Source organism: Patagioenas fasciata, chromosome 10 (assembly GCF_037038585.1).
Source record: "Patagioenas fasciata isolate bPatFas1 chromosome 10, bPatFas1.hap1, whole genome shotgun sequence".
Lineage (NCBI taxonomy): Eukaryota > Metazoa > Chordata > Aves > Columbiformes > Columbidae > Patagioenas > Patagioenas fasciata.
Window position 1 is genome coordinate 16,351,416 of NC_092529.1, and position 21,265 is coordinate 16,372,680.

Here is a 21,265-nt window from a genome sequence, read left to right on the forward strand (position 1 = left end):
ATCACGTAAGCCTCGTTCCCTTGTGAAATGCGGCTGAAGAAATGTTTTGTGGAACATTCTGGTGAGGTCAGTTTTTGATGGCATAAGAAGAATCAGTTTTTCCAGGTGTTCCATCAGAGTTCAGGCCAGGCTGGGATGGGATGTCTTCACCTACTCCCAACACTGTTTCTTGTTCCTTGCATAGAAGCTCTCCCAGCTTTCAAATCTGCTTGTTGGCACAAAGGTGCCAAGATATTTCTTATGTTTGAGTAGGGATGTGAACAAGAAGACTCATCTGGGGGTGAGGACAGTGCTTCTGTACGCCATAGCCCTTGTCTCTTGCAGACCCAGTATATTATTTAAACAAGTTATTTTGCCTCTAAAGTCTCAAATGAACGTTAAATCTTTTGAGCAAGAATCAGCCAAAGTGAGCCTCAATCCAGCTTCTTCTAGATGGGGTTAATGATACTTTCCTGCTTTACAAATGTATCACGGATAAAGATTACTAAGGAGTTGAATACACTGGTGCAGCAGGTCAGCTGGAGAAATCTTGCCCCAGCATGTGTAGATGCAGCTTTCTGCTTGGCTACGACTGCATATCTGTCACCAAGCGGTGCAGTACAGTGAACCTCAGATGTGTGTTTCTGACACTGCCAGTTGCTTCTCTCAGGTGCTCTGCTCCTCATGAATAAAATACAACGGTTGCAAGATGCAGGTCACTTTTGTTTTGCAAGTATTTCAGAGTTTCTGAGAAATAAGTCATGTTCAGCATAAATGCTGTTTAAAAACTTCTTTAGGATCTATTTTTATTGTCTACCACAGTTTTTTAATAGGGCGCATAATCCCTATATTTAGATTTCCGAACTCTTGTGATCTTCTTTCAGCTGCTACATTGCATTCAGCAGAGTGGGAGAAAGCCCCAAGGCCAGAGAAGTACCTGGTTTTTGTCTTACGAAACTTCGTGTGGTTGTTGCTAAGACAGAAGCTTCCAGATGTTCCCCGGGAAGGCTGCTGTGGCTGCCAAAATAATTAACTCCACAAGGTTAATTTGGAGATGGCAGTTCTTGCCGCTGCCAAAACGCTGGTAGATGTGGAAAGGCTGGGAACAGCCACCGCCTTGGGGATGCTATGGAGAGAGAGGATTGGGGAATGAAGAAGTCAGAAGCACCACATGTGACTTTTGTTTTCATATATTTTCCTACCCCAGTCCCTCGGGATGTTTTCATTTGTTGCAAAGTTTGTTTTCTGTGCGGGGGTTTATTGCTGCAGGTCCCTGTTGCATAGTGGTCCAGGGAGCAGAGGCTCTCCCGAGGCTTGGTGCCTCTCATAGGGCAGCCAGTGCCTGTCTCCAAGTTGGGCACTGGAGCTGCTCTTTAAATCCCATGTGGCTTCATGGCTACGATGCAGAAAATCCCAGGGAACGCCTCTGTTCCTGTCTCTGAATATGAGGTTTTACTCAGTGTGGATGCTTTGCCAGTAAAGAAATTATACTTCTTATTTTAAAATACCCTTATTAGTAAAATGCATGTCTCATTTGTATAGGGAGCAGCTTTCTCTGAGCTAAGCTTAAATCCAATCTGTGTTGCTAATAGCTGGGGAAAAAAATAGTAATTGGTGTTTCTTAACTGATGTTTGCAAATTTTGCCTTTTCACCCTGAACATCAAATAGTTTTTATATGTGTTTTTTCTTATCTCGGAGGAAAGATTATGGCTAACAACAGATTCTACATTTTGTTAAGGTTTTATCAGGATGCAGTGAGTGAAGGCAGAGAGTAAATATTTCAGAAATTCAAAGACTGTTATATTTTGATAATGTAAAGTAGGTTAAAGTATCTGGATTTTTGTGCACAGAGCTGTATTTTTGAGCAGAATATGGATTTGGATGGTGACACATTTTGGTATTTAGAAAGAACATAAGTTTGCCTGTTGGAGGAACATGTTGCAAATGTGAAATAAGTGTGTCTTTTAAAACCTTTCTTAATATTGTAAGTTTCAGTTTTATTTAAAGCCAAATAAAGTCTGCTGTGTGATAATGTTTGATATGTAGAAATACTCTTGCAATGCTCCCCCCACCTCCAGCATTTATAACCAAAGAAAAATGATAGGCTTTGATATGATTCTAACTGAGTGAAGTTTTAAAACATGTTTTTGTCTTTCAGTCTCCTGAGAACATTTTTTCTGAGTGACTCCGGCTTCCAGACACATTTGCCATGATAAGGGTTTCAGTCCTTTCCCGTATTTGCCCTGAGTCATAAGTGGATATGTGTGATGCCTGCAAGTAAAACTGGTGAGTCGTCAAACCTGAGTTTGCAGTAACTCTCACTTATTCTTTCCTACAGTCTCTCTTTCCCATGCCCTTTTCTCCCTTTTTTAATATGGTGGGGTTTGGGTTGTTGTGGTGTTTTTTTGTTTTTTTTGTATTGCCTACACTGAAAAGCAAGTCACTGCTGTTAAAACAAAAAACCCCACAACACAAAACCAAAGCAAAAATGAAAATAAACACCAAACCTTCATTGTCATGAAATAGTAGTGATACCAAATATTATCAATATGGAAACAAAGGCTTGCTTCCTTTCCTTCTTTTCTCCATCCCCCCAAATCCTGTGAGTTGTGAGGTCTTTGGCGGTGACACTGGAGTTCAGCGATGCAGGCGAATCCACTGCCCAGAACTGAAGCTTTGCAGGTAGACATGGTCTAAACATGCTCATGTGTGCAATTCATGTCATGATTAAATATGAATATGGAGAGGTCTCCTCTCCATCATATGTCAGAGCCTTTGCTCTCAAAGGAGCCATTGCCAATAAATAATTAGCTCCACTGTTTGCTGCACTTGCATCCCAGTGACAAAATGGTGTCACTGGCACACAGGAGAGCTGTCTCATTGCATGTGCTTGCCCGGTTCAGCGTGGTGCTGGGGCTGCCGTGCCCAGCCTGGAGGAACACAGGGACAGAGCATTTAATAGTGAATTTGGCCAGGGTGCATTTGTGCTTGGGCAAGCTTGAGAGCGTGTGGGGCAACCACTTGTCTGCTAATTGGCAGTTGCCATTTCCCCATAGTGGTTGCCATCCAGGAAGGCTGTTGGCCCCCTTTGTGCCAAATGAGTGGTGGTTGTACCTTCACCAGCTGTCCCTGTCCCCCAGCAGCCTGGCACAGGGAGCCTTCCCGTGCCTTCTCTTACCTGCCTACTCTTTGGTTCCTTTCTTGTTAATTGGGGCGAGAGAAAGGTCAAAATTTCTTCACGAATCAGAAGACTAAGAGGTTGAGAAAACAGGAATCGTCTGATTTACAGGAAAACTGGAAGGTCTATGTAAGAAATCTTTCGAAACTAGGAAATCTGTATAATTAAATTGCATAGGAAATGGGAGCACAAATTGTTTTTTTAAATAAATTCAGGTTTCTATTATGTATTTAATATCCCTCTGTGTGTTAGAAAGTGCATTTCAATTCAAAGAATACAAAACCTTAGAAATTCACACATCAGTGAATTGTGATTTTTTTTTTTAAGTTCCTATTTTTTCTTTTTTTTTTTTTTTTTTTTTTTTCCCAGAGGTAGCATAATTACCATGCCATTTAGCAAAGATTATAATAGCTGTTCAGTTTTTACCGACTGGCGTAGTAAACAGTTGAATAAACCCATATGGCACCTCAAAGTGTGTGTGCAGGAGGGAAATTCTTACCATTTCCTTCATGTCTGAATTACTAACCTCGCTGATACAACTGAGATTCCCCAAACAGGGGCCAACTTCAGACTTTTCCAGTGATGCAAGAATTTCTCACAGCTCTGTCACTTATGAATCAATTTATTGTAGTCACGGGGTTAGCTAATTAATTATTTCTTTGTGCTTATGAAGTATGCATGGAAAACTTGGGCTTATAGGCAAGGTACATGGCTCTGTTTAAAACAATCTTTGCATTTGCTTAATACTGCTTAAGAACTGTAAATAATGCCTGGAGTCTGAATCCTACTTTCCAAGTCACTGCTAAAGATTGAGAGCCTTCCTAAGGCTAGTATAGGTTAAGTGTGACAACACGGGGTATTGCAATAGCCCCGTAGCTCTGCCTGTAATGGGACTTTGTCTCTGGTCTGCGCAATGGCAAATGAAAGGACCAGGGTGTTTTGACCCATCTCGTTGATGTACCAGCTTGAGTTACGAAGCTGTGGCCAACTGTAAAGACAAAGTGTTCAAGTAGTACACCCTCTGGATAGCTTCAGTATTAAAAAATGAAAGCAACAAAAAGGAGGATTGTTAACTCCCTCCAAATGGTGGCTTGAACAAAGAAAGAGACTTGTGCTATTCCTCCTAAAATTCACTTACTTGCAGTTATCTTAAAATGTTCATGTCACGTAATAGCTTTAAAATACCTTTCTGAATGCATTAGACTCTCTAGGTGCTTAGAAAATATTGCAAAATAGTAATATGAAATGACCAAGCATTGAGCAGTCCCACTGGAAAGGAGCAGTTGACCAAAACTGGTGCTTGTGTTCTTCTTAACCCTGATGTACGATCAGCCCTCCACCATAATTCTATCAAGAGATGGTAAGTTGCCTAGCAATGTGCTGACTGCGGAGGGGACGTGTTGAGCTAATTCAGTTTTTGTTCTCTTTTTTTCCTTGAGTGTTCAGCTTAAAGAAGTGATCCTTTCTCCGGCTGCAGCAAGAGCCACTTCTCGGCGGTCTCTCTTGTTCCCCACTCAAGTGTCCCTGGTGATGGCAGGAATTCATTCACCGCTGTACGCGTTTTAGAAGTTTCCAGCTTATTGAGTAACCAAATGTGGTTTCTGCTGATTGTGTTGACTGAATACGTAGGGCCTTTCGAAGAGGCAAGAGTTGTATTTAAAGCAGAGCATTTAGTTGTATACCATTTTATGGCAGGCAAAGGTCATCTAGGGTAAGCAGCCAGAACAATGAATTGCCTCATTGCAGCACCTAGGAAAATGAGACAGAAAGATACGGTAAAAGGCTTTAACAAATTGCTCGTCATTATAAATTTTTGAAGTCGAGGAACTGGTGCTGTGTACGTTTTTAAATTGGAGATAACCATGCTTGTAGGATAAATTGAGTTAAGAACAGAACAAATCAAAATAATGGGGTGGTACTAAAAACCTGGTTGCGCAGCAAGTTTCTGGCACAGCGTGCTGCCGGTGGGGCTCGGCGCTGCACACGCCAAGGGAACGCCGTGGTTAGGAACCTGCCACGTCCCTGCACGGCCGCAGGCATTTCCACCGGGCTTCGTGGTGACCTTTTCTTGCAGGGACGCCTCATTCCTGCCACAGTCCTTTCCTCTGGTGAACAGGCTCCTAGTTGCACGGAGGGCTTTATCTGCCCATGATGATTCTTGTGGTAGCCAGGGAGCAAAAGCTGAAGGGATTCCCCAGGTCCGAGGTGTCTGTGGGATGGGGAAGCAGGGCAGAGCTCCCGGAGCTGAGCTGGTGTCCCTCGGCAGAGCTGCACAGCAAGAGCAGCCCAGAGGTGGCACTTCTGTCCTCGCAGGATCTCCTTTGCTCCTGTAAAGCATCAGTGGCTACAGAAAGACTTTGTTTTGCTGAAACTTTTCTGTCCATGGAACTTTCTCAGGGGCAGGGGGCTAGGAGGAGAGAAGTAATTTTAACAATTTAATATACTACATAATATGTTTTATAAGCTGGTGTGAATGCTCCTAAGTATTTTGGTCTTTTTTCATAACACAATGAACCTAATATTGGTAAAAATACAGATCTTAGCTGCCACCATAAAGAGAGGCTAGATTTAATAAACAGTTATGAATGTTGGCAGCTGCCTATCAGATTGTATAACATCGGCTATAGCACATGAAGACAGTGTCAACTTACATTTTATCTCAGAAGTATTTTCAAAGCATTTATTTTGCTTTCTCTTGAGTCCTTAACCTAATTCAAGTTATATAATTGGCGGAATATTTTTCCACACCGCTAATTGGCTGGGTGCCAGTGTGGAAACCATTGTCTGACTTGATGATGATCAGGAATTAACATGACATTTGCGTGGTGGTAATGGAATACATTAGTAATGTAATTCATGACTGTAAGAAAGAGACCATCATCTCCCACCTCTGATCAGCAGGAGGGGCTGGGAGGATGATGAAATGCTCCCAGCAGGCACCTCACAGCAGTGGCTGGCCAATCTCGATGTCAAATTTAGTTTTAAATTCTTCAGACAAAGCTGTAATGCTTACCAATTAATTACTACAAATGTCAATTAAAAATCTACCAAATAATACAGTAAGATTAAATTTCAATTAAAAAAATTACATTTAACAAGGAAGATACAACATTATTTTAATGAATTCTGCTGAAGGTGACAGTTTATCTAGATATATTTATACCGTGTAGGTGGATCTAAATTCATTGGGTGATGTTAACCATGTTACTCCGTGTACATATTAGTTTTGAAAATTATTTCCACTTTGGCTATGTGCTGGAGGAGATGGGGCATCAAGGGGCATTTCTTGTCACCAGGAGAAAGGGGAATTTCACGCCTTCTAAGTACAAAAATCTTCTCACACCTAAACTGAGGGATTTATTGTGGACTCTTATGGCTGAATTAACAATATTTTTAATGGCTTGATATTTATGAAACAGAATATAGAATGTTTGTTACGGTAGTAGAACAAGCCCTGACTTTGCTATGACTATAATGACTTCCTTGGGACATCCTACAAATAATATCCCTTATTTTGATACATCACTTAACAGGAAAAGATTTTGCTGTGTGAAGGTGGTGAACTGTAATTCCTGAGCAGAGTTTTTATCTGCAAGGCTTCACCCTGGCTTGGCAGCGTTTTCGAATGCAGGATTAGGATCCCTTAGTTGGTACTTCAGATGCTTTAAGATACATTTTGGACTAGAGGTGGCACGGCAGAAGCATCATGTAGTGGAATGAAGTTCTGAGTTTGTGCAGATCACAGGCGTATGTACAAGAAACTCTTGTAAAACTGTGGCACCCCATCAATGCGGAGCATTAACAGTGCGAAGTGGCTTTTGTAACTGGAGTTTTGCTTTGCAGTATCTGTGTTTTTGTTGAACTGGGCAGTTCTTATGCTGATGGAGATGCTGGTGCTGCACTTGCTGGCATGGCACAGGGATAGAGCTGAGGTGTGCAAGTAATTGTCCTCCTGGTATTAAAGCATTTGTGAGCCAAAACCTCTAAATATGATCTGAAGAACACTTTCTCAGCTTCCTTGAATTTTTTTCCATGAGCTTTTATAATGTTTTCACACCATCACATCTAAAATGGGTAAGAAGGAAGACATAATTGAAGAAACAGATTTTATGTGTCAAGCCAGCACTGAGAAAAGTCCCTCCCAGGGTCCAGAGACTCCTTTTCTTTGGCAATGTTGTGTCTCGAACCATTGAATTTCAGCAGGTTTTAACTTAAAATATAAAATACCACAGTGTGCACACAGAAAATCGGAAAAGCCATACAATTACTGATGGCAGGTTAAAGTAATGTTATGCTCTTTAGTAGACAGGCTTTGCTGGTCCCTTGGTTGCTGTTCAGGTTTTGTCCATTGGTGGGTGAACACAACGAGCGTGATCTCTGTCTCACTGCTGCTAGTCAGATACCTTTGGGTATTGCTAACAGCTTTACAGGATCATTCCTGCTTCGTGCTATTATCTGATAAAGCTATTGTCAGCAGGAGATGGGAGACAGCCTTTTTTTCCATAAGGGCCTCAGGAAATGGATGCTGTGGAAGTGTAAGAGCAGCCGAAACATTTTCTCACCAGCCCTCCTCACAGACAGCAAGGTGATGGGAGAGAAAGGTAGAGCAAGGCAGACTCATTTCCTCACCAGCAGCCAGAAAGCTTTAAACAAGGAGACAGAGAGGAAAGAGTGGGAGCACATAACATCTTTCTGCCAGGAGATAATGATGTGAGGAGGTTGTGGGTTTGGGGCACCCACTGGTCAGACAATTGGGTGGCAGCTGGAGCTGCTGCTCTTAAAAACCCATCTTCCCAGGGGCTTTCAGCTGTACACAGGACCAGTCATTTTCTGATTTGAGCTCTGGGATGAAGCCCTCGCTCTGGTGATTGTTTGGGAAGTGATGTATGTGCTACAGCAGGAACTGAGCACCTTCTGCATCTCACATTCTGCTGTGTTGAGGTGTCCCACGTGGAGCTTGTGCCCATCCCATGCACTTGTGATGTCTGGTCTTCTCATTGGGGGGTCCCACATGAAACCTGTAGATATCTCGAGCATTTGAGGTGATGTCTGGTCTCCTGAGTTCTTACAGGTGAAGATTTCTACTGTCAGTAGGGAAATGCTTTTTACCTTCTGTAAGAGTTGACCAGATGTTTTGAAGGAAGAGTGTCTTTGATTTTGGGAGAAATATTTATATCTTAGGGTTGTTTGCTTTTTTTTCCTTTTTCTTTTCTTCCCCCCATCCGCCATAGTATAGGGTTATGTCAGCTCTTTTACATTTAGGGAACACTGGGCTGTGGGAGGAAACTTCATTAAACTGCCCTCATATTGCCAGTTTATTTCTAGCTTTCATCTGCTGATTTACATCCCATCTGAAGTAAAAATACCCAGACTTCAGAAGTTTGTTTACCTTTGCTTATATCGCTCTGAGGAGATGTAAAAACTGTTCTCACTCTGACGTTTGCATGAGCCAGGAGGTAGGGTGAAAGGAGACAGACGCGCAAAGTGAAAAGGCAACAGGGTTTATTAAGGCTTCCTTGTACCATGGTTTATAATATTTAGATAAATGCAAACATCTCCAGGGAGGGCTTATGAAATAAGAGACTGGAGAAAGCTCTCTGAGCTGATGGCACATCCCGTCCTTTTCAGGTGGTATGATGGTGGGATGCTGGCTGCGGGGAGTGGGCTGTGAGGAGTGTGTGGACAGGGGGGTCCTGAATAGCTGCTTCACAGGATCAGGACGTGAACTTGAAGTACTTGCGTGGGACAAAGTCATTATATTGTCATAGTGATAATGCTCCTGGGGGAAATAGCCTGAAATACTTTTTGTCTTCGTTAATACTCCTTCCCAGCAGAGCCTTAAGAGATCATTCTCACTTTCAGATATACAAGGAAACTGAATACAGTTGTTTGTAATGAAAATTCCATTTATATACAGCGGCTGTAAGATCCCAGATGCTGTGCATAGAGAGACTTTGTCATCAGCTGATCGGGGGGAGAGCTGACTATAAAACCAAGCAGTAACTCCCTCTTGATCGAGGTGAGGTGGTTGTGTCTTTGAGCAACTTCAAGAGTCTTCCATGCCAAGCCTTTGTGGATTTTATTCTCATGAGCAAAGGTGATAGATAAGTCTGAGCAAGGAGATCTCTCTCTATATATATATCTACATATCTATGTATATAGATCTATGAAAGTAAGACCTTTGCTCTAGGAAAATATCCATCATTGCTTTTTACAGCACGGCTCAGGACTATAGAGCAGAGCGTCTGAAGCATTTGGGGTCCTTTTGTTGCGAAGGAGGTGCTGCGGGACTAGGGCTGTTCTTGCCGTCTCACAAGTCTTTAATAGCCCCTTGACCTGGGGGCAGCAGGATGTGACCCTCACAGAAAGACAGGTGGCATCTGGGGGCTTGATGCTTACTGCTTTCAGCAGAGCTCTACTGGAACCGGTAAAGATGCTGCCACTGTTTGTAGCAAAACTGACTACAGCTGAACAAGAGAGACAAATATATCAATTAGAAAAGCCAACGCCAACCCCATTGTTCTACTCTTGAAAAAACATCTTGCTTCCTAGTCTTTTTTTTTTATTTTCCTCCACATGGAGTGAATCTTTGGGATATTAATATTCTGCTGTCATGTTTGTTTAACGTTTTTTTTTTGACAATGCCTTTTTAGGGTCAAAACCTAAAGTTTTTCTCCATGTGTCTCAGCTAGGCAAAACTCCCAGTGTCTCAATGGGGCCTCTTCTGAAATAAGTGCAGACTAATTTTTCCCAGCTTAATTGGAAATTTCATCTCAATAAACAGATAAAAGGTCCAGGCTGCACTGCTTTTTTTTTTTAATACCATAAACTGGTGTCCTGCTGACCAGCCAAGTCTCCACGGGCAGGCTGGCTCTAGCCTGTGAATTCAGTGGGCAGAGCCCTTCAGGATGTCTCGGTGCTCACCTGGTACCCTGGGCCACCATGGCCCCTTGGTCCTCTCTGTTCCAGCCCAACCTCACCTCACCCCTCGCTTTGCCCAGACCATGACAAGGACTCTGGCATGGCTCGGCGAGCTAAAAACAGTGTTGTTTTCTGAGATTTGGCCTTAACCTGAAATTTCCATGTTCTTCTGGGTTTAAGTCAAACCTTAATACCACTTCAGTGTAATATTTTCGTGGTTTAATGTTCTTACAGGTTTTTACAGTGTTTCTTTTAAATTCTGTCACTGAAGTGTATGAGAGTTGACAAGTGTAAATATGTAGTTAGACAATTTCAAAAGTGTATTATTTACTGATCGACCATAATGGCTCCAAAGGAGCCATTATACTCAATCATATCATGTCACTGTGTGGCACTTATTATGATGGTAATATGGATATGCATATTATTTTTTTTTAAAGTGTGAGAAGCGTTATTGTGCATGTGTAAAAGCTGTTTTTAATTGTCAGTAATGCTCGGAGGTTTTTTTAATATCAAGAATTTAAACCACCTATGGCTACCAGCCTGCAAATTGTGGTAGCAAAAACCATGTCTGTAGGAGGATGGAAAAAGCCACACTTGATGTTTACAGCAGTGTGACTATGCATCTCTGTAATACAACTCTTTTCTAGCTTTATTAGATCCAAGGGCAACCTAGAACCCTAACCTGAGAGCTTGGCAGGTGAGAGCTTTCCATTTTATCTCTGCAGCTTTCATCTGCTCCTGTAAGCTCTTTCACTGACTTCCTAATTGTGTTTGTGACATTAGCAAATGACTGGTCTGAAAATATAATACCATGCAGTGCAAGTCATGTTAATTCAGCAATCTTTTTTTTTTTAAGGTGTCACCAAAGATGTCTTTTAGTAGCGCCTGGGGTAGAGAAAGAAGGAGAGAAGGCAGAATGAGAACATTGAACCATGTAAAATAAAAGAAAGAGACAAGCAGAGAGCTGGGAGTGCTAAATAAGCTTCAGCCTGTCGGTAGAGCTGGTTTCAGTAGAGAAGGAGCTCAGAGACTCTAAGCAGTAGCTTGCTTGCTAGAAAATGTCTTCACGGAGAAGATGCAAGTTTGAGTTTTAATGAGTAGAGGTGAGGAGCTAAGGTGTGAATCTGGCATGGGGTATGGCAAATGGATTGTGGAGCAATAATTAGAGAGAGGAAGGTGAATCAGAAGTGTTTCTTAACTTAGAAACAGGGACGTGACAGGCTGCTGGCTGTTGCTGCTCAGAGGCAGGTAAAGAGGAAAGGAATCTGTTGGGCCAGGTCCTCACTGCTGAAGACCCAACCAGTGTGAAATCCAGTTTGTGGCTGTTGAAGAGAGATGTGGAGGAGGAAAACCCAACTTTGACGAAGAGCTCTCCACCATTGGCAGGACAGTGGTACATCTGCAGGAGGTGCAGGGCTGGCCTGGGGCTGAGTCCTCCCTGTGTGGCAGGGGGTTGTTCTCCCAGCGTGGGGCTTGGGCAGGAGAAAGCAAGAAAGTCATTGCTGTTCCTAGTTCAGTTACAGAGTGTTGAAGCAGGTGACTGCTTTGTCTTTTCTATTTAGACTTTAGGACTAGTTCTGCTTTGTTGCTCTTATCAGACGAGTTACTTATCCTGCTCTGAATGAAATTGGGCTAATTGCTCCGTTATGATTTTCCCCTCTTATTCTAAAGAACCTTCTGTTGAAAATGCATTTTGCTCTAAATATGGAAGATTAATGTATGATGCTAGAATGAACCAGTATGGAGTAGTTCAGGAGTAGAGGGACATATACATGTAGTTTTGCAGATTTTGAACTGGTAACAGTCAAATTTCCTTGCAACAGTTTTTAAATAAATAAAAGTAATGTGTTGTTTTAGTCAGTTCTGGATTAGTTCTAATTTGTCTCTCTTTGTGAAATTCTGTTAAGACCATTTGTCCTCTTTTGAAATACTGAACAAGAAGCATAAAAGCAAGTAAATATGCTCTTACTATTTCTGTTCTTGACCTACATAAAAAACTGTATGTTCAGACTCAGGATTGAGTCTTGTATTTGTGAAAAGGCTAAGGCAGGTTAAGCTTAATTATTTCTTTGGACCTGCTTCCTATTTAGAAAAATTACTTGTTGAAGTCGTATCACCCAAAATATATTGATGCTATTTCTGCTGGGATCGTTAGTTTAATATTCTGAATAAATTGTAGAACTGCTCATTTTGCTCATTTGTATAAGAGGATGGAATTTATGAAGCTACAGTGCATTTGTACACACACACGCACTAGCACACAACACTTGTTGATGATTCAGGGGAGTAGAGTAATTCAGCTCTTGGACTGCCTCACGTGTGATTGGCTTCCTTTCTGGGGGACTTATTTTAGGGAAAAATCAATGTCAACTGAAAAACATTCCATTCTGAAAAGACAAAAATTCCCCTACTTGTGAAAATGTGTCTTGGCAGCTGATCTAACTTATGATACAAGATTTAACACTTTTCACTAAACATGAATGTTTACCATGGCAACAGCTACGTTACGGGCCACATGTTGGAGACTTGCATGTTGTTGCAGAAACTTGTAGCTCGCCACATTTAGCCGAGTCCTGTTCCCATCGGCAGAAGGAGCCCACTGCCGCAGCTGGTTCGGGCTGGGACCTCCCGGCGGGTCGGTGCCATCCTGTGTGCCTCCAGCATGGCACAGCTCATCTCTCCACTGGGCGTTCGCTGGTGAGTGGCACCGCGGCGCTACATAGAGACAAACGACTTGAGGACAGAATAACCTGATAAAAGCATGCGTTTGCCTCTGATTTGTTGGGAGGACTTTCTGAAAGTCTCACTTCTCCAGACTGTTTCTGCCTCCCCATCACCCCCCAGACGTAAGCAGATCAAATCCATTTTGGCCGCACGTGGTAACAGGTCTGCTGTGTCCTCCGGCCGCTCTGCCCTCCGCCTTGCCCCTCTGCTACTGTCTCAACTCCTTGTCACCTTTCATTTACGGTGTAGTGGCTTTTCAGGCGACATTAATTGAATCACGCTCATCAGGGACTTAATAAAAGCGTGCGGCCAGGACGGCGCCCGGGCAGATGGCAGCCGTGGTTGACAAGCGGCGTGCATGGCTGGGGCTGTGCTGGTGCACCGGAGGCAATGGGCTGGCTCTTCTGCAGGGGCAGAAAATTTGTGGCTGTGGAGTTGCGAGAACAGCAAGCCAACAGGAGCAAAGTACAAGATGGCTTCAGATGACTTAGGTTGCAGTTCAGTGTTGTTTTTTTCCCTGAAACGGGACTAGATAATAATTCAATACAACTGTAAATCCTAGATACAAAGGACAAGGTGTGAAACAGCAAGAGGGTTTAACTGTATAGGTAATTACAAACATCCGCAGGAACGCTGAGTAGGGGCACTTTTATTTAATTTATTTAATTTAGTTTTAAAGTTAGGAAGAATGTAAATAAACTTGCTTTAGGACAAAGCTAGCAAAGGCTTAGGCAGAAGCCCATTTTCCCAGAGGTGAAACCCCTCAATTCAAATGTTTCTTGTACCTGTGTCCGAAGTGTCTTGGCCAGTGTTAAAGAAAAGGCCTTGGTCTGGAGTGGCTCAGACCTTTCCCTTTTCTAGGCACTGACGGAAACCTTGTCCTTTTTCTTTCGTTTAAAAGAGTGCAATTTAAGTGAAACCAACTATGGAAAGCAGAAACTAAGCATGCAACCAGGAGTCATCCTGGTGCAGTGGTGGTTGGGCTGGGGATGCTCATCCTCCATCAGCACTGGGTGGATGGTGGAGGTGTTGCTGGTGTCCTCTGGCCAGTGTTGCTGGTACAGTGTTCCCCAGCACAGCTGCTGCTTTCAGCTGTAAGGCTGGTTCAAATCTTAGCCTTTCCTCAATGTGAATTTGCCAAGCTGTGATGATCCCAGAACGTAAATAATTTGCTTCTCTTTTTAGTATCGTGTCTTTTAAAGGTGTTATATTTGTTTGCATTTTACATTGAATTAAAACTAAATGGTTCAGCTTTGTAGATTTAATAGTGTACAAATATATCTATTTTTAAATCCTTTTAGCCCATGTATGTGCGACTAAGAAAAAAGCAGCCAAGTAGGGTCCTCTGATTTTTGTTTTACTTGAATCAGATACCCTCTTGGGATTTCAATTCTAAGTGAACATTACACTTGTTTGTTACTAAGGTGACTACAGTGTCAAGGTTATGTGGATGTTGTAGGATTATAAATGCACAGATAATGCAAAAAAGAAAAATAGTTTTGTTGGCTAAAATCATCCTGTTCCTATAGCATGAAGTTGCACACTGTCCTACATTTCAATTCTCGTTCTATTAAATTACCTGTTTAATAATTTGAATCCAGTGTTATTTTTATATTATATTGCAAATGTGTGACTGTGAGGTTATTTTTAAGATATATTTATTAAGGGAATGAATACAATAAGACAAGTCATTGCAGCCCACGTACAGTTCCTTGACTTCTCATTTTATGATGTTTCAATTGCATATGATTACCGAATGTTTTAACTTTTATGGGGGTTCATTAGAGATGCAGCTGTGTAGAGAGAAATTCAATAGAATTTGATATATTTTTTTAAAAGCTCTAAAAGTGTGGTGAGATGGAGCAACTTGATGGAGCATAATTTCAAGCTTCCTACTTCGAGCTTGGATGCAGAGTTGTGGGGTCTTCAAGGGCTTAGCTGGGCTGTAGTGGAGATTCGCTGAGGATGGGCAGAGGAAAGGCACTGGCAAGAGGTCTGTGGTTTTGGGTTGTGGGAGGCCACGGCATCTCAAATCAAAGGTATTTCCCGTTTTTCAGGGTGGGACACACAGAAGAGCTGGTGTCCTTGGCTGGGGCCAGGACTAGCATGAAATGCTTTTTGCTCCTGTGTGAATCAACATTCTGGTGGAGAAATACGGTTTCAGTGAATCTGCGATGTTCTCTTCTAATAGAGAATCTAAGTAAAATGAACTCCCCAAAAGCCAATATTAAAAGCAATCTTTGTGAGCAAGTGCTGAGAAAAATTTTGGGGCACATTTAAAATCATAGATGTAGTAAATGAGTAAATCTACCATGCGGTTAAGTGCTGCAGTGTTTTGTGTGAATATTAAACAGGACCATATCCCATTAAATATCATTTAGTTGCATAATTTATTATCATAATGTGTTTGGTTTTAAGGTATAGGAATCTAAATATCTAACCGAATGATCATGTATTTTAGTAGGAGGAACTCCATATTCAAAACTAATTCTGACATTAGCTGTTTGTAGAAAACTTCTTTCACAATACATACTATTTATTTCCAAACATCAACTTCTCATAAGACTGCAAACCAAGTTCCAGAGCAAAGACATCCTTCTCCGTCCATAGGAAAGAGGAGCATTTTTGTCCTCAAATTTTACTCTTTGGTTCTCAGCCTTTGACAAGGCTCTGCAGCCCTTCCTGCCATCCCAGCTGGCTCAGGCCAGGACAAGCATCTGCTTTCCACTCCTGTTGCAGGGGTTTCTCCAATAGCTCCAGCAGCATATGGATATCATCTTAGCAGTATGTTTTTCTCTTTGTTTTTCTTCCTTATGGGAAGGGGGAAGATAGAATGGTGACTCCTGGGGTGTGATCTTCACAGGATGAAACCTGTGGAATGACAAAGGTTGAGAAGAAGTGGGTGGAGAGTATATTTCTGGTTTTGATTTTAATGGTGAGGTTTTGGTTTGGGCTCAGGTCTTTGAACCCAAAGGCAAATGGCTCTCCAAGTGCCCTCTGGGCAGATGGCTTTGCTGTCCTTAGTTACTTCAAGCATTTACTGCTGAAGGCATCTCTGAGTAGGGACAAGCCTTGTGGGGTGGAAAAGCTGGATTTGCGTTGCCTCAGCCCATGAACTGTCAGCTTCTTGGGGGTCTGGTCCTCCGCTGTGGGGAGCGGAGAGGAGGGAAGGGCGGTGGCACCGTGTCTGAACAGAGCACAGGTGGGTTGGTTTCATTCTGCCTTTAGAACATCATCCCCAGAGAAACAGTTTTCCTGGGCTGTGCCACCTCCCACAACAAGAGAAAACAGATGAAAAGCAATGAAGCACACAATTACATAATGAAAAACAATAAAATGCATCTTCTACTATGTACTACTAGTGACCATATGACTTTATAATAAAAACTAAATATGATTACATTTCCAGGTATTGTACTGTGTGATAAACACCAGGAAAAAGTGAAGAACAACTTAGAAGGAGAAGACTTCTTGTTTAATATAAACCGCAGACTTTGAAGTGACACATAGCAGAGAATAAATGTCCATCATCGATCAAATGAGGTTTGAATGGTTTAGGTCACACTAGACAAACACTTCTCACCCTAAAACCCTCTTTTCATCTTCATTCATCAACAACACCTTAAGCTTGTGCCCCTCTTTTTCTTTCCCACTCTCTCAAAAAATAATAATCCACTTGATGCCTACAAATCACTTCTGGCTGGCATTCGTTAGGTGAGTTATGAGCTATGGCTGCTGCTGTTCCCACTGGTGCTGCCTCCTGTGCAGGGGGAAAAGGGAGTTGTATGTTTGCAAAGAGTCTGAGAAAAGTGCTGCGGAACTGGTGGTGGTAGGCATGGGAGGCGATGAGCAGCGAGAGGTGAGAGGAAGATATAACTGGCGATGAGGATTCCTGTACGGGAGGAACTGTGCTGTGCCGTTTGTGCTTGTTCGTGGCTTGTTTCTCGCAGTGGTTTGTGCTTGCGGGGTGTGGAGCTGTGCGAGGCTGTGCAACCCAGCCCCTGCAGACAGGAATGAACGCATCCTCTGAGGGTGGTGTCTGCATGTGGAAATCCCAACAGCCAGGCTTGGAGCTTTAAAATGGAAAGGCAAACCTCCATGGCCGGGCTGGAGAAGTTTGTTCTCTTCTGCAGATCCCTCAAGGTGGCTCAGGCTGCCCTGGTGGGTGCTCAGACCCAGAAGCTCATCTTTAATTTGATATCTCAGTCTGCAGGCTCACCTGCATCATCATGCCTTGTAATTTCTTCCTGCTGCCTCCTGTGAGGTCCTCAGCTGTGCTGTGCACGAGCTGTTCGATCTCCATTTCCTGGGAGGAAACTACCCCTCTTACACTAATCCTTGTCCAATAACTCCTTATTTTTATTCTTACCTTTTTCCAATGTATTGGACTCCTCTTGGATTAACTTCCCCATGGTAGTTTTCCCCTCGCATTGCTTGCTTCTTACTTCTTCACCAGTTCTTCCTTTTTGTTTCAAAGATATTTTTCTGGCTTCATCCCCAACTGCCTGGAAGTGATTTGTTCAGCAGTGCAGTCCCCTGGTTTTCAAAGGCCACAGAGTGTTTCCCCTTGTTTTCTGCCTCCCTTCTTTCTGTCATTCTGGGAAACAGTGACAGACATGGCTTCTTCACAACCACCAATTAATGTTAATCGGTGTGACCGCAATGGGCATGGGTAGCAGCAAAGATCTGTTTCAAGGTAGAATTTTGTGTGAGTGGAAATTTCTGTAGATCTGGGAAGGAGAACTTTTGGGGAGGGCACAGACAGGCTAGGGAAGAGGAGTCAGAATTTTAATTGCAATATAAAAGTTGTTTGGTTTTTTTTTTCCCCATCTCTATATTAAACATTACTCATTCTAATGTGAGGTTTAGAGGATGCCACCATCCCTTGCAATGTGACCCAACATTGGGGAGCGTGGGGCTCTGTCACCCATGCAGCCCGTTGCTGGCATTTTGGAGTCCCTGCCCTGTGCTCAGTACTCACTTGAGGTATTTTCAAGGGAGCTTTGGGTATCGTTACCCTTTGAAGTCTGGTACAGTGATGTAAAATTGTGAGGATGCGAATGGTGATGGGGTGGGCTCCCCACGCCTTGCTGTGCAGCGGGGAGCTCTGGGTGGGTGGGGGGACCTGCAAACCTGCAGCCTCATTAACTGGGGAAGGAGGATTCGCCCATTTGTGGGAACTGGTCACACATCAGGGAGGATCACGAGGTAAGCTAATTTCCTACCTCAATACCTTCCTCTTTTCCACTTCTCTCCTTCACAGTTTGAAAACCATAAATCACTTATTTGAAATGTATTTAAGGAGAAGAATAATTTCCCCTGCATACCCACTTAATGCTTTGTAGGGAGTACAGTTGGGATCATTCATGTGCTAAAGTAAGTGAAATATTCTTCTTTGATACCCTGTCTTCATTTTAGGCAGTTTCCTCTTTTGCTCCGTTCTTAGATGATAATTTGAAGTCCTTAGATGCTGCTCATTCTGCCAGAAAAAGAAAATGCAAAATAGGTTATTTTAATATTATTAATAATGAATGTTTACATAATTAGCACAATTACTTTGTTCACTTTGACATTTTGTTATTGTGGACCTGTCTTCCTCTCTCTTTTAGAGTATGTTGGTAGTGATGGGAAGTGCAGGGGTGGTGCTGGGATCCTGGCTGTGCTGAGCATCTCCCCGTGAGGGCGAGGGCTTCTCCCCACCTTGCAGCCTCGGGCAGATTTAGCGGGTGTCCTTGCCCTGTCCTCTTAGGGACACTTACTCAAACCTCATTAAAATACACGTCTTCAAGAGGTTTTACTCTAAAAAAAAATAAAGATTTTGCGTATAAAATGAGGAACGTGCTTTTTCCATGTGGCTCTTAAGATCTGTATGAGATTGGGTCATTCACTGGTCTAGGAATTCTCCTTTGTGAATCAGCACTATGTCATAAGGGTGAGTTGTTCATCTGACCTTTAATTGCTGTTGTCTGACATTTATTTTAGAGTTTTTGGGTGTACACAGGAAAAATTCTGCTGTGCAAAGATGGGTTTTGGCCAAAAAAAAAAAAAATGTGTAGGTTCTGGTGATATTGGAAAAAAACTAAGAGGGTTTTGTTGGTGGTGGTTTTTGTCAAAAGAAGCAGCAAGGATAACTGTGTTAAACAGCAGGGTGCCACTGAATGGTGGAGAAGCTGAAGGAATGGCTCGTTTTCCTGTTAATGTCACTGATTTGGCTTTCTCATTCTTGTTTCTCTGTTTCTTCAGAAAGGCCCTGCAGCCTGCAGATAACAGAAATTAAATTAGTATTGATATAACATTAGACACTCCTATTAATATTGACAGTCTGTCGATACTGTTGTGCTACTTTTGTAATAGGGGATGTTAATGGATAATACTTTAAATAAAAACACACTAATCTTATAATCACTGAACATGCAGCGGGGTCTCGACTCGGTTCACTCTTCCGAGCTCCCCCATCCTCACGTTCCAGCCCTGCCTGCAGCTCTCCTTGAAGCCTGAGAGAATTAGGCACGTGGCTCCCTCCAGGCTCGAGCCTGTGGTTGGGGAGCTGTGATGGAGCACAGACTGTCAGTGGGAAGGCAGGAGTGGCGGTGGGGATGTCCCCACGGCTGGTCCTGGGGGCAGGTGTGTCCATTGCACCGAGCTCTGGGAAGCCCTTTGGGGCTGTGTGTGGATGCAAACCCTGTTCCGAGGTCAGTCTCGAAACAGTGGGGTTTTACTCCCATCGTTGCTCATGGCTTGTGATGGGGTGTTGCCTGCTCTCGCTGTGTGCGTCCACAAAGTTTGGTGCGGGAAGCAGTGCAAGGATGACTTCAGATTCTGATGCAAATCAACAGATCTCTGTTGGACCGTGCTGGCTGAGCATTAGAATACACGAGGTCAAAGCAGTGCCCTTAATCTGTGGTGGTTGTCTTGATACTTAGCATGTGGCAGCAGCTCCACGTTTCTTACGAACTTTTTTCCTTTTAAGTCGATCATGAAAATCACCATGTTCATCAGAGCTAAAGTTATTTGTTAAATGGTGTAAAAAATACGCATTAAACAATAATGATTACTTTGGTAAACACAGATGTCTTTGTATTATGCAGTGGGTTTTGTATGCGAATTTGTACATGTCTGTGAAACGGAATTTGCCATCCACCTTGAAAAATGGGAAGCACAGTACATGTTAATTGCTTCTCCCTTAGCCCCCCGCTCCACCTGCTGTGCTGCTGCAATCTGGTGATGTTGTGCTGAAATCCGCGGCACACGAGGATGCGCTCAGCAGCGAGCAGGTTGGCACTTGCAGATGTTGTGTGCCCGTTGTAGGAGGTAGCAGGCAACAGTCTTAACTTCTGCCTCCTTGTTTTCTAACTAGGAGGATATTTTTAAAAGGAGGAGGGAAAAACCTTTATCTTGCTGAAAACCATCTAGTGATGATCAGTTATTCACCACATTATTAATGCTTATTTGGACGTTGCTTGGACTGCTGGATTAAACAGCTTTCCTGTTATGTATTGAATAAAATGAAATACATGTCACAACAGCAGTGCTATGATGCTGACAACCGTCCTTGGCTGTGCATCTCATCAGAAAGATATACATTTTTCTTTGTTGTGCATCTGTGAATGACAGAAGTTGACAAACATCTTTTAAGAAGTTGCGGTTTGGAGAAAGTTACATTTATGGCGCAGAAACCAAGAAGAAACTGCTTGTTATGAAGGTAAATAATCATTTTCTACACGTTTTATAAATTACCCTCTTCTACCATTATAATTACTTTTACTTTATTATTGCATACATGTTGAAGGAGGTCCTCATCTGGATCACTCACTCTGAGAAAGAAACCCCAGAGGGTTCAAAGTTGAGTTTGTATTAAGACTTGTACTAAAACCAGGATCGAAATACTTGTGTTTCGCAGTTTAAAAGACTGACTTGATTCTACAAATGTAGAACACATGAACTCTCAGAGGACAGATGATTTTTTCTATAATGTTGTTTTTTGGGGACAAAGAGTTACTAACTTTAACAGAGGAAAGATATTCGGGAGGAGAGGTACCAGGCACCAGCTTGGCTTGCTGTCAGCTGAACAGCTATTCTTTAAAACACCCATTTTTCCAGATGCATTATATGTTTGCGTAATTTAAATCATCCTGCGTGTCTGCAGGTGGGTGGTATTGGCCTGATTTAGTGCTAGCCTAATTTCAGAACAGGGGCAATGGCTCTGTAGTAACAGAGTGCGTGTGTGCTTAGGGGTCCTTGGACCGTTATCAGAAGCGAGGAGCAGTAAGAAGTTGAGATGATTTTTTTAAAATAATACTTTCTGAAGTTGAGAATGAAGATGTTCACCATCTGGACTAAAATGGCTTCTCCTGTTCATAATGAATCAGAAAAGAAGATGTTGCATATTCTGCTACATTGGCATGACTTCCCAGATTTCATAGGTCTTGCATGGGTGCCAAGCTGGTACTGTGTTGACC

The 21,265-nt window shown here is 42.7% G+C and overlaps 1 protein-coding gene across 9 annotated transcripts in view; it reads left to right on the forward strand.

Annotated features, from left to right (window-relative positions):
* Positions 1–21,265, forward strand: part of FOXP1 (forkhead box P1) — a 383,077-nt gene that overhangs the window by 43,028 nt on the left and 318,784 nt on the right. For all 9 annotated transcript variants that reach the window (XM_071813224.1, XM_071813231.1, XM_071813229.1 and 6 more), the window contains exon 2: positions 2,139–2,266. The gene's annotated coding sequence lies outside the window, so the exon portion shown is untranslated. The remainder of the gene's footprint in view (positions 1–2,138; positions 2,267–21,265) is intronic.